Raw genomic sequence first — 14,080 nt, 5'->3', positions numbered from 1 at the left:
CACTTCAAGGAAAAGAGAAGTTTAAATGGGGTCAGACATTGAACTCAATGTTAATTATCTTGTAATGTTTGATGCTTCTCTCTTTCAATCAATTCTACTGTTGCAGTCTGTCTCATTGTCAATTAAACAAGGGCATTAAGACATTATTTGTTCTCTTTCTTGGTTTCCTCTCAATTGCAATGACGGCGGGTTCTCATAGATCAATTAACAGCATCCCATATTACTGAGATTTTAATCTTTCCTTCTTGTTGTCTGGACAATACAACACTTTGAATGTCAAAATGGATTTAATTTTTCCTGTTCCCCGCCGACATTCTGGGACTGTTTGAGGTTTTAATTCTCCCTCACTATTCTGCTGCCTGTTCAGTTCATGACCTGAACAGTGAAGTCAAACTCAGTTGAAACATGTTGCTGAGAAGGGTGTAGTTGAATATCACAGACAAATTAAACGGGCAGCTCCTTAATGTGAAATGAATGGCGCAACGGAGGATGGGAAGTGACCTGAGAAGTGTGTAAGATGATGAGAGGCATTGATCGTGTGGATAGCCAGAGGCTTTTTCCCAGGGCTGTAATGGTGAACATGAAAAGACATAGTTTTAAGGTGCTTGGAGGTAGGTACAGGGGGATGTCAGAGGTAAGTTTTTCACATAGAGAGTACAGGGTGCGTGGAATGGGCTGCCAGCGACGGTGGTGGAGGCGGATACAACAGGGTCTTTTGAGAGACTCTTAGAAAGGTACATGGAGCTTAGAAAAATAGACAGCTATGTAGTAGGGAAATTCTAGGCATTTTCTAGAGTAGGTTACATGGTCGGCACAACATTGTGGATTGAAGGGCCTGTAATGTGCTGTAGATTTCTATGTTCCATGAAAACACAGATCGGTAGCCGTAATTCCAGAATTTCTTCAGTCAGGTTTTGCGAGTGTGGAACAAGCTGCTAGCAAAAATGGTCGTGGGCAACAAGGAAGACCATCAAAGCTTGTAGTGGGATAGAAACCAGCTGGAAAAATAGACTGACAGATGGCAGATGGGATTTAAGTGTGAAGTGTTGCACTTTAGAAGGACAAACCAGGGTCAGTCTTACACAGTGACCAGCAGGACCCTGAGGACTGTGGCAAAGCAAAGGCGATCTGGGTATACAGATTTAAAATTCTAAAAAGTGTCATCATAGGTAGTTAGGGTGCCACAAAGAGTTTTGGGTACATTGACCTTCATAAATCAGTGTACTGGGACAGAGCTGACACCAAACTTTGAGTATTGTGTGCAGTTTCAGTCATCTACGTACAGGAAAGTATCCAAATCAGAATCAGATTTAATATCACCAGCATATCTTGTGAAATTTGTTAACTTTATAGCTGCAGTACAATGAAATACATGATAAATAAATAGAGAGAAAAAAACTAATTTACATTATATGTCTGTTAAATGTTTAGATTAAAATAAGCCATGCAAAAATAACAGAAATAAAGAAGCAGAGAGGTCGTGCTCCTTGCTTCAATGTCCATTTAGTGTATGCCTTCAGGCTTCTGTACCTCCTTTCCGACAGTCACCATATGAAGAGAGCATAGTGGGGATCCTTAATAATGGACGCCACATTCCTAAGGCACAGCTTCTTGAAGATATCTAGAGTACTACGGGGGCTGGTACCCATGATGGAGCTGACTAATTTTACCATATAACCATATAACAATTACACCACGGAAACAGGCCATCTCTGGCCCTTCTAGTCCATGCCGAACTCTTACTCTCATCTAGTCTCACCGACCTGCACTCAGCCCATAACCCTCCATTCCTTTCCTGTCCATATAGCTGTCCAGTTTAACTTTAAATGACAACATCGAACCTGCCTCAACCACTTCTGCTGGAAGCTCGTTCCACACAGCCACCACTCTCTGAGTAAAGAAGTTCCCTCTCATGTTAACCCAAACTTTTTCCCTTTAACTTTCAACTCATGTCCTCTTGTTTGAATCTCCCCCACTCTCAATGGAAAAAGCCTATCCATGTCAACTCTATATTTGCTAATCTTCATGCCATCTGTACTGCCTGTGTCACATACCCTGTGACCGGTTAAAGAACCAGCAGAAATGGAAAACACTTTGGAGTCCAGTATTGCTATTAACTAATGGTATTTGTTTAGTAACTACGCAATACTGTAATATAAATGCAGATAAATTTAACAGGTTAGCAATGAATATATATAAATAAGTGGGGAAATATATGAAAACCAAGCTTTTTCAAGTCTAGGAGTAAATAGATAGTCTTACGATGATGAGTAAAGTTCAGTTCAGTTCGTGGTATTGAGTTGAGTAGTGATGGAGAGAGAGGGGGGAGAGATTTGAGTCTTCAGGTGAGCTGATGCCGTTGATCTTCCCTTTGTCCTCCAAAATCCTTTAGAAGTCACCGACTGTGACCACAACAAAGGGGACCATACTTCTGTGGTAGAATTGTCAACACAGGCGAGGATTGGACACACAAATAACTCCCCACCAGTCACTCCCTTTTTCACACTGCCAGAGCCACTGATCAATCTGCCTGATCGATCTTCCAAAACCCACTTTTTCTGTGAGTAGAACAAAGCTCATTCAGTGTCCAAAACCATGTGTCTCCATGTCTATCATCTGACCTATATATCTCACGGTGCTGAATACCAACTGTCTCTCAAACAGCTCCTCCCTTCTCTCACTGTAAGAATTTCCAAGCAGGCAGCATCCTTGTAGAAAGTATAAACATGCTGTGAGAAGTCTTCACCTCTCTCTCTTTTTAACAAGGTGTTTGTGTTGGGCACCTCTCTCTCTCTCTCTTTTAAAAAGCACAGTTCATAGGGGTAATTCAGGACCTCGTCACACGTACAAAAGATTTGTGATTAGGTGGGCATGTTTAATGGGTTTACCCGAAGGTGTAATGGAGCACCATTGCTTCCACAGAGTACCGAAATCATGGGCCACACCAAAAACATAGCAGGTGTCAGTGTAGATGTTACCGATCTTACAAGTTCAGATTAGGGCAATCAATTCAGCTGCCTTTCCTGGTGTTCCTGGTGAAGGGATGCAGACTCTAGCATCTCAAGGGCGTTTCTACCGCATATCCTGCCAGAATGGTCATTAGGCTAACAAGTAGACCCATCTGTAAAAAGGATCAGTTTTGGGTTGCTTAACGGGGTGGAGTAGAGGTCTGATCTGGGTGAGGTTACAGTGTCAGCTACCTTCAAACAACTGGGGAGCTCAGTTGGTTCAGGATAGGGTGCTAGGGTAGAAGGGTTAAGTGCTTGACAAACTTAAATGCGAGATTGAGTTTACTAAGGAGCATCAGCTCGTAGCCCATCCGGCAGGCTGTGGTGAAATGTTGGGTAGCCACCAAATTGAGTAGTAGCACTTGGGGTGCCAAGACCGTGCAGGATTGGTCAAGGATTAACGAAGTTGCCTTCTCAACCATCAGCGCCACGGCAGCCACTGCTTGGAAGCAAACAACAGGGGAGGGCGGAGAGTTGAGTAGTAGGCAATGGGTTTTCAAAGTCCTCCATGTTCTTGGACAGCATTGGCGAAACCCTGGTGTAGTCTGGCAGACCAAGAGCGGGGGCCTGCAACAGGGCTTGGCGTAGTGTGGCGAAAGTGGCCTCCCTTTCCCCTATCCACTGTATGGTGTCTGGCACCTTCTGGGCTTGCGTCAGAGGGCTCTATACTCTGGGACCCACTGGCGACAGTAGTTCATCATGCCCAGGAAGGTTATTAGCTGTTGCTTCATTGTGGACCTAGATAGCAGCTGTGCGCTGCAGCCCAAGTCCTTTGAAGTACAGTGGTCCCTTGCAGCTAGGTGACTCAGAATGATGACCGAGTCCTGTCTGCAAACATGCCCATTCATGGAAGCCGGCAACAGGTCGTCGATGTACTGTAACAACGCCATTTCTCCGAATGGGGCAAATCAGCCTGTCATAACCCCATTCCACCACTTCACCATTGCTCCTTGTAGTTTCATGACTATATGCTCCATATTCCTGCCTCTTTTCCACAAGGCCCCATCATCCGCAAACAGTGACCTACCTCTATCCACTGGTACCTTTGTGAAGACATCGTTGATCATAATGATGAAAAGTAACGGGCTAATAACACTAACTTGAAGTGTGCCATTTCCCACTATGTACTGTTTTGATAATTCTGATCCAATCTGAACTTGAGTGTTCTACCAAACAAAAAAATTTTAATCCAATTAAAAACTCTCCCACCAACCCCCATCTTGTGCAGTTTAATTAACAACCCTTCCTTCCACATCATATCATTGGCTTTTTCTCTGTCAAAAAACACTGCAACTACTGACTCTTTATTTGCCTGGGCCTTTCTTATTTCAGTCTCTAACCTTAACAGAGTCCATGGAAATCCTTCCCTTCCTAAAACCACACTGATAACTTGCCAGCATTCCCCTCTTCTCAAGCTCATACAATAACCTTTCTGTTCATCCTTTCCATTATCTTGCATATATTTGATGTTAATGGTATTGGTCTGTAGCTAGTGGGTTTTGACAGATCCTTGCCAGGTTTCCTTATTGGAATTACTACTGCTTCTTTCCATGCACTTGGTAATCTTCCCTCCTCCCACACTCAGTAACAAAAATACAGCAATTTCAAGAGCGCTCCTTCTCCTAGATTTTTTAGCATAACATAGCATATCAGATCTTTCCCTGAGAAGGTTGGTCTCGATCTCTTCATTGCTCTCACCATTTCTGCCAACGTAAATGGATCATCAATTATATCCTCTGTTTCTTCCCTCCTGTTTAACACACCTGGGTGTTGACTCATTGTTCTTTCCCTTCTCCTTCTCCCTTCTTTAGACAAATTTTCTGAACTGTGTTATCTATACAAACAACTTGGCCATGATCTCAGCCTTATCCCTACTGGAGACCTGCTGTTTCCTCCTCAGATATCATTACTGGATATTCCCATTCCCTTCTATCTCCCCCCATTGTCTTAATCATTCCCCATACCTCTCTCACAGCTGTTGTTCTTCCTATTTTGTTGCAAAAACTCCTCCAACTTGCCCTTTTAGCTTGATGTATAGTTCTTCTCACCACTGCCTGTGCCTTCTTATATTGAATCAAATGCTGCATATTATGGGTTCTTTTAACTAGCCTAAATGCTCTATTTCTGTTTTTTAAAGACTGACAACATTCACCTCTCCACCATGGTACCAGTTTTCTATTCATCCTATTTTTACTCCTAGGTATAGATCCTTCTGCTGCCATAATAATTGCTGAAGTTTAATTCATCTATATTTCCAGAAATGTCAATCCTTATCAATGCTTCTTCACTCAAGTTCTGGAACTTACCCCAGTCTGCTTTACCAATCACCCACTTTTGGGATTCCACCATCTGGTCTTACTTCAACACTTTCACCCACTGAACATAAAAATGGGGAGTGATCACTGCCTATTGCTGAAGCAGTCCAAACTCCCCAGTTACTAACTCCAGCCAAGGTATTAGACACTAATGTAATATCTAATACTGACTCAGTTCCTGTTGTTATATTTATCCTTATTCCTCTACCATCATTCGTACACACCAAATCCCTTTCTTCCATCAAATCTTCAATTACCTTTCCATTTGGATCTGTAATCGGATCCCCCCATCTTGTGCTGTGAGCATTGAAATCTGCACACCACACTACTTTAAGTCTGTTTTGTCCTTGTATCCTTAATAGGCTGTCCAAATCCAACCTTTTACATGGATTGTAGTAGTTAATTATAACCACTCCCTCCCCTCTCTCCCACACTTCCACCACTATGTATTCCTGATCATCTCCTTTTTCCAGTACCCTATATGGTATACCTTGCTTGATTAACATAGCTCAACTCCTCCTCGCCTTAGATTTCTATCTTTTCTTATCATTGTATACCCATATACCACAAAGTCCAGAGTTGGTTTCAACCAATTTTCCTGAATACACACTACATCCGGTTTTACAACCATTTCTTTAATAAAGTGCTTGAATTCCTGGCTATTGGCCAGTAAGCTCCTTGCATTCCATTGCAAAAGAATCACTATAATTAGTATTAACCAACCTATGACACTTCCTGGCTTGACTGATTAGTGAGGTTCTCCCTCACTTCTTCCCATGTCAGTCCTACTAACCCTAAATGGTTCACTGCTGCTTTGACCACCAGTTGAGTTTTGTCACTTTTTGACTTTACCTGAGCCATACTATTAATCACTTCTGCAATGAATGTTACTAGAGCCTTTTTGTCTACATAAATCCTGTCATTTGTTCTTTGTTGCATCTCTTGTATCCCTATTGCTCCCTATTCATTAGGAGCATTATTCTGTTCTCTTGACATTCTTACAGCTTCTGCATAAGTGATCTTTCTTTTCACTCTTATTTCTTGAATTTTATTCTCATGTCTCATAACCTCACACCCACTTGTTATGTACCCCTAGGGTTCATATTTTCTGTGGACTGTCATTTTAAAATGTCGGGAGAATGAGACTGACTTTTGGACACTATTTGAGCTGCTCCAGGATAAGAAAAAGAGAGAGGGTGCAACAGACTCGGAGAGAGAGAGCAGTGACCAGCTCGTGAGTCGCCATGGTGACCGAGGGTGGTGTTATTTGTAGGACAGTCGATGATATGGTTTCTCTGCAGCATGTTTACTTTTTACAAGGACAGTTACAGACACAGAGAAACACATGCTCAGAGTCAAGATGGACACCAGTGAGTCAGTCGCTGGTTTAAACTTTCAGTAACCCAAAAGGGGTGAGTTGAGATCGATCATGAGTATTGATTAATGACTCTCACAAGTTTTCTGCAACTAGAACAAGTTTGCAGGAAGAGAAGAGAGGAGAGATAGGTTTGAAACAGAAGAGACCTAGTGACAAAGAGATCACTGTTTGGACTCTCTCTGTAAGTAGCCCGTGAGGGTGAGTTTCTTTCCATTTGACTATGAAAGTGTGATTGTCACTTAGTTAATCCATAGGAGTGGGTTCTCTGGTGAGGGGAAAAACTTTGTGAATACTATATGTGCATTTACCCTTTGTCTGGGTGTGGTAGTTCACTGAAGAAAGGCACCCCTGTGGCAAATCACTTTTGGAGTTAGTTTGTATGTCGTGGAACTGGATAAGTGGCTACCACGTTGTGTGTTAGGGGTAACCGTGTGGAATCTACCAGTGTGTCGACCATTTGCCTCGGTGGTGGTTCCCTTGAAGAGGGTCCCCTTTGTGACAAGCTACTGTTAGTGATAATCCATATGTGGATTCTACTGGAGTATCCTGTGGCCACCACTTTGAGATGTCCTGTATCTGAATTTTGGTGTGGTACCACTTGTGTTGAAAGGATATTCGTTGAAGATCACTGTCGGTGATACTTCATGTGTGGAGTGAGACACACGTGGATTCGGACACTGGATGAGCTTTGTGTACCCACAGAAGGGTGGGTTTTGGAGGATTGATTGGGATAATCGATCAGTGGCTCTTGCAGCGTGGAAAAGGGGTGACTGGTGGGAAGTTATCAGTGTGTTCAACCCTTACCGGGGTTGATAGCTTTACACAGAAGATGGTCTCCTTCCTGTTGTCACATTCGATGAGTTTAAAGGATTTCAGAGGACAACGGAGGATCGACAGCATTGGCTTACCTGGAGAACTAAACACTGGTGACCCCTGTTTCCATCCAGGGGGTCAGTGTGGACATGGCGGAGGATTACAAATACCTGGGGATACGAATTGACAATAAACTGGTCAAAGAACACTGAGGCTGTCTACAAGAAGGGTCAGAGCCGTCTCTATTTCCTGAGGAGACTGAGGTCCTTTAACATCTGCCGGACGATGCTGAAGATGCTCTATGAGTCTGTGGTGGCCAGTGCTATCATGTTTGCTGTTGTGTGTTGGGGCAGCAGGCTGAGTGTAGCAGACACCAACAGAATCAACAAACTCATTCGTAAGGTCAGTGATGTTGTGGGGATGGAACTGGACTCTCTCACGGTGGTGTCTGAAAAGAGGATGCTGTCTAAGTTGTATGCCATCTTGGTCAATGTCTCCCATCCACTAAATAATGTACTGGGTGGGCACAGGAGTACATTCAGACAGAGACTCATTCCACCGAGATGCAACACAGAGCGTCATAGGAAGTCATTCCTGCCTGTGGCCATCAAACTTTACAACTCCTCCCTTGGAGGGTCAGACACCCTGAGCCAATAGGCTGGTGCTGGACTTATTTTATAATTTACTGGCATAATTTACATATTACTATTTAACTATTTATGGTTCTATTACTATTTATTATTTATGGTGCAACTGTAATGAAAACCAGTTTCCCATGTGATCAATAAAGTATGACTATGACTATGATTCTCTCTCTCTCTTCTCCATTGTACTCAGCTCAATAACACGAACTGAACTGACTTCATTTACCTACCATCTTAAGACTGTATCGTTTACCACCTAAGCTTGATGAAGTTTGTGTTTTATATTTACACACCTGTATATGCATAAACTTTGCTAACCTGTTTGTTTATCTGGTTATATTTGACTGTATTACGTAGTTACTAATAAAATAGCATTAGTTAACAGCAAAACCAGACTCCTGGTGTGTTCCATTTCTGCTGGTTCTTTAACCCGTTATGGGGTACATAACACACTATATGCCACAGTATGAGCTCCTCCACAATTGCAGCATTTTGGTTGCACTCCTGTTTCGCACTTTCCATATTCATGATCACCCCCCACATCCAGCACATCTCCTCTGCCTTTTACAGTTTTAAGCTATGTGTCCAAACCTTTGACAATTATAGCACCTCAATGGCTTTGGCACATACACCCTTACTGGGTAACTCATGAAACCCAGGAACACCTTCCTTGGCACTCTTTCTTCTTCAAATTCAAATTCACTCAATACTTTTTCTCTTTCCTTTTTCACTCCCTCTTTTGTTGTTTTCAGTCTTTGAACATCCATTACCTTTCCTCCTTTGATATTCCTTTTTAACTCCTCCATATTTATACTCATTGGTACCCCCGTGATCACTCCTTTACATCCACCGCCATTTCATGCTCCCATCCTCCCTGTGTATTCCAGCTTGCATTTTCCTATCTCTTTTGGCTTGAGTGCTTTCTCAAATTTTTCATCATTCGCTCATCTTACCAACAGGTTGCCATCATTAAGGACTTTTGCAAATGCTATTTCCCCTATCTTATTTGCCAGAGTTGTTGTGAGCACAAACAGGTTAATTTTCTTCATGTTTCCTTGAGCCTTCTCATTAAACCTAATTATGACAAAACCTTCTCTCTGAACTTGTTCATCTTCCTCACTTTCAGAGCTCTCTCCACTGTCATTTCTTATTTTTTTTATTCCCTTTGTCTCGGTTTTCATTCATCCGTTTCCTCACTACCTCCTCCTTCCCTTTATTTCTCCCCTCACAATAATCCATTTCTCCCTAGCTGCCTACCTCTGATCCCAAATCCCTATCCCGCTCCTTCTCCACTCTCTTTCCCTCAACTTCCCACCCTCTCGCCTTGTCTGTCATTACTGGACCCGCGCGACCCCCACCAGCAATTCCCGCTCCTTCCCCAGTCTCCTCCCCTCAACAAGCGCCGCAACCACATTCACGCATGCGCCGACCTCTTCTCGTCCGGCTCTGCCTGTCTGTCTGTCTGTATCTTGTTTTACGGCGGTTGGCATCCAGCTTAATGGTGCATTACCGCCACCCTCTGCTCCAGAATGTGCACTAGACATACATTCTAAATCCCTTCACCCAATCACACACACACACACACACACACAAACCTACACTTCACCCTCCCATCTTTGACCATCCTAGTATCCTATTCCTGTTTATTCGTCATATTCTATAAAAAACCCCTGTACCCCTTAAAAACGCTAAAAATACCCGGACTTGTGCTCTCTCACCCATGCCCAGCAACCATTTTAATGTGAATTCCTGCATCCCCAACTCCCTTAGTTTAATTCTCATCATCTCTCTCTGTATCCCATACTTCCTGCAACTCAGAATTACATGTTCTACTGACTCCTCTTCCTGACATTCCTCACACAATCCTGTCTGGTGTTTCCCTATCATTTTCAATGTTTTGTTTAATGCACAGTGTCCCAGTCTTAACCTAGTCCACACAGTCTCCTCTCTTCTGTTTCCATTACTTACCCTAGTAACTGCAACACTCTTTTGTATTTGATATAGATGCCTCCCTTTCCCCTCCCTGTCCCATCTTTCTTGCCACATTCGGTTGACTTTTTCCCAGATTACACACTTAACCTCTGCTTTACTGATACTAATGTGCATTTCCACATTTTCTTTCTTTAACGCCCTCTTTGCCAACTCATCCACCCTCTCATTCCCCTTCACCCCTACATGTGCTGGAACCCATAGAAATTTTACCTGACCTCCCTGATTTGCAATTCTTGTAACTAACTGAAGGACTTCATAAAGTACATCTTGCCGACTGTTTGTGTGAAAAGACCTTAAACTTGCTAGAACTGAGGATGAATCTGAACATAACAATGCTTTGGATGGTCTGGCTTTCTGCACCCATTGCAACGCAACCAACACTGCCAGCATCTCCACTGTAAACACCCCTAACTTATTAGATGTTCTTCTGCTGATTCCAATTTCTTTTGCTGGTATTACCACCCCAAACCCTGTCACTCCTGTTTCAGGTTCCTTCGTACCATCTGTATAAATGTGAGTATAATCACTATACTTTTCCATCACATGACAGTTAAATGCATTTACCAAATCTGTTTTATATCTTTCTTTCCTTTCTACCTCTAACAAATGCCAGTCTATGTCAGGCCATACAAGTTTCCATGGAGCTACAACCGGATAAACTACTGAAGGACTTATCCTCAGATCAAACACTCCACATTCTTTCGCGATATCATTCCCTACCCGACTAAAGGTATCCCTCTGAAACCTCCCATTTTCCCAGCACTCCTGCAACACTCCTTTAGTAGGGTGAGAATCATTGTGCCCCTGCAAGTTAGCCCAGTAGTTTGCCATCAGTTGCATCCTTCCTAGTTCCAAAGGCATTATTCCCATTTCTACCTGTAGGGCTGACACTGGTGACGTTTTAAAAGCCCCACTGCACACTCTCAAGGCCTGAGCCTGAATCACATCCAGTTTCCTTATAAGAGACCTAGCTGCTGATCCATATACTATATTTCCATAATCCAATACAGATCTTACTAAAGCCACATACATTCTCTTCAAAGCTGAACAACTTGCTCCCCATTCCCTACCAGTCAAACATCTCATCACATTTATTACTTTTTTACATTTCTCCTCAACTTTCCTGATATGGTCTGCCCATGTTAATCGTGAATCAAATATAACTCCCAGAAATTTAAATGATGCAACCCTTTCTAATTCAACCCCATACATCCTTAACTTCTTCCCTACCTCAACCCTTTTCCTGGTAAAAAATACAGTTTGAGTTTTATCTACTGAAAATCTACATCCCCAATCATAACCCCACTCCACCACTTCATCAATTGCTTCTTGTAGTTTCCTGATTATATGGTCCATGTTCCTGCCTCTTTTCCACAAGGCCCCATCATCCGCAAACAGTGACCTACCTATATCCACTGGTACCTTTGTGAAGACATCATTGATCATGATCATGAAAAGTAACGGGCTAATCACACTACCTTGAGGTGTGCCATTTTCCACTATGTACTGTTTTGATAATTCTGATCCAATCCGAACTTGAATTTTTCTACCAAACAAAAAATCTTTAATCCAATTAAAAACTCTCCCACCAACCCCCATCTTGTGCAGTTTAATTAATAATCCTTCCTTCCACATCATATCATAGGCTTTTTCAATGTCAAAGAACACTGCCACTACTGACTCTCTATTTGCCTGGGCCTTCCTTATTTCAGTCTCTAACATAATCACTGAGTCCATGGAATTCCTTCCCTTTCTAAAACCACTCTGATAACTTGCCAGCATTCCCCTTTTCTCAAGCTCATATGATAACCTTTCTGTTATCATCCTTTCCATTATCTTACATATACTTGATGTTAATGCAATTGGTCTGTAGCTAGTGGGTTTTGACAGATCCTTGCCAGGCTTCCTTATTGGAATTACTACTGCTTCTTTCCATGCACTTGGTAATCTTCCCTCCTCCCACACTCTGTTATAAAAATGCAGCAACTTCAAGAGTGCTCCTTCTCCTAGATTTTTTAGCATCACAGAGCATATCAGATCTTTCCCTGGGGAGGTTGGTCTCGATCTCTTTATTGCTCTCACCATTTCTGCTAATGTAAATGGATCATCAATTATATCATCTGTTCCTTCCCTCCTGCTTAACACACCTGGGTGTTGGCTCATTATTCTTTCCCTTCTTCTTCTCCCTTCTTCAGACAAATTTTCTGAACTGTGTATCAGTACAAATGACTTGGCCATGACCTCAGCCTTATCCCTACTGGAGACTGCAGTTTCCTCCTCAGATATCATTACTGGATATTCCCATTCCCTTCTATCTCCTCCCATCCTCTTAATCATTCCCCATATCTCTCCCACAGGTGTTGTTCTTCCTACCTTGTCGCAAAAACTCCTCCAACTTGCCCTTTTAGCTTGACGTATAGTTCTTCTCACCACTGCCTGTGCTTTCTTATATTGAACCAAATGCTGCATATTATGGGTTCTTTTAACTAGCCTGAACACTCTATTTCTGTTTTTTACAGCCTGACAACATTCCTCTGTCCACCATGGTACCAGTTTCCTATTCATCCTATTTTTACTCCTAGGTATAGATCCTTCTGCTGCCATGATAATTGCTGAAGTCACCTGACTGTTTAATTCATCTACATTTCCAGAAATATCAATCTTTGTCAACCCTTCTTCACTCAACTTCTGGAACTTACCCCAATCAGCTTTTTCAAACACCCACTTTGGGGTTCCGCCACCTGGTCTTACTTCAACTCTTTCACCCACTGAACACAAAACTGGGTAGTGATCACTGCCTACTGTTGAAGCAGTCCAAACTCCCCAGTTACTAATGCCAGCCAAGGTATTAGACACTAACGTAATATCTAACACTGACTCAGTTCCTGTTGTTATATCTATCCTTGTGCCGCTACCATCATTCATACTCACCAAATCCCTTTCTTCCATCAAATCTTCAATTACCTTTCCATTTGGATCTGTAATCTGATCCCCCCATATTGTGCTATGAGCATTGAAATCTGCACACCACACTACTTTATGTCTGTTTTGTCCTTGTATCTTTAATAGGCTGTCCAAATCCAACCTTTTACATGGATTGTAGTAGTTAATTATAACCACTCCCTCCCCTCTCTCCCACACTTCCACCACTATGTATTCCTGATCATCTCCTTTCTCCAGTACCCTATATGGTATACCTTGCTTGATTAACATAGCACAACCCCCTCCTCCCCCTAGATTTCTATCTTTCCTTATCATTGTATACCCATATACCACAAAGTCTAAAGTTGGTTTCAACCAAGTTTCCTGAATACACACTACATCCGGTTTTACAACCATTTCTTTAATAAAGTGCTTGAATTCCTGGCTATTGGCCAGTAAGCTCCTTGCATTCCATTGTAAAAGAATCACCATAATTAGTATTAACATGACACTTCCTGGCTTGACTGATTACTGAGGTTCTCCCTCACTTCTTCCCATGTCAGTCCTACTAACCCTAAATGGTTCACTGCTGCTTTTACCACCAGCTGAATTTTGTCACTTTTTGACTTTACCTCAGCAGTACTATTAATCACTCCTGCAATGAATGTTACTAGAGCCTTTTTGTCTACATAAATCCTGTCATTTGTTCTTTGTTGCATCTCTCGTATCCCTATTGCTCCCTGTTCATTAGGAACATTATTCTGTTCTCTTGACATTCTTACAGCTTCTGCATAAGTGATCTTTCTTTTCACTCTTATTTCTTGAATTTTAGTCTCCCGTCTCACAACCTCACACCCACTATATGCAACATTATGAGCTCCTCCACAATTGCAGCATTTTGGTTGAACTCCTGTTCCGCACTTTCCATATTCATGATCACCCCCACATCTAGCACATCTCCTCTGCCTTTTACAGTTTTTAGCCACGTGTCCAAACCTTTGACAATTA

At 42.4% G+C, this 14,080-nt stretch overlaps 1 protein-coding gene across 1 annotated transcript in view; it reads left to right on the top strand.

Annotated features, from left to right (window-relative positions):
• The window catches only part of LOC134348851 (uncharacterized), a 75,258-nt gene that overhangs the window by 149 nt on the left and 61,029 nt on the right, over nucleotides 1-14,080 (top strand). The gene's annotated exons all lie outside the window — the stretch shown is intronic.

The sequence above is a fragment of the Mobula hypostoma genome, chromosome 7, assembly GCF_963921235.1.
Source record: "Mobula hypostoma chromosome 7, sMobHyp1.1, whole genome shotgun sequence".
Taxonomy (NCBI): Eukaryota; Metazoa; Chordata; class Chondrichthyes; order Myliobatiformes; family Myliobatidae; genus Mobula; species Mobula hypostoma.
This window is presented reverse-complemented; position numbering and strand designations above follow the sequence as displayed.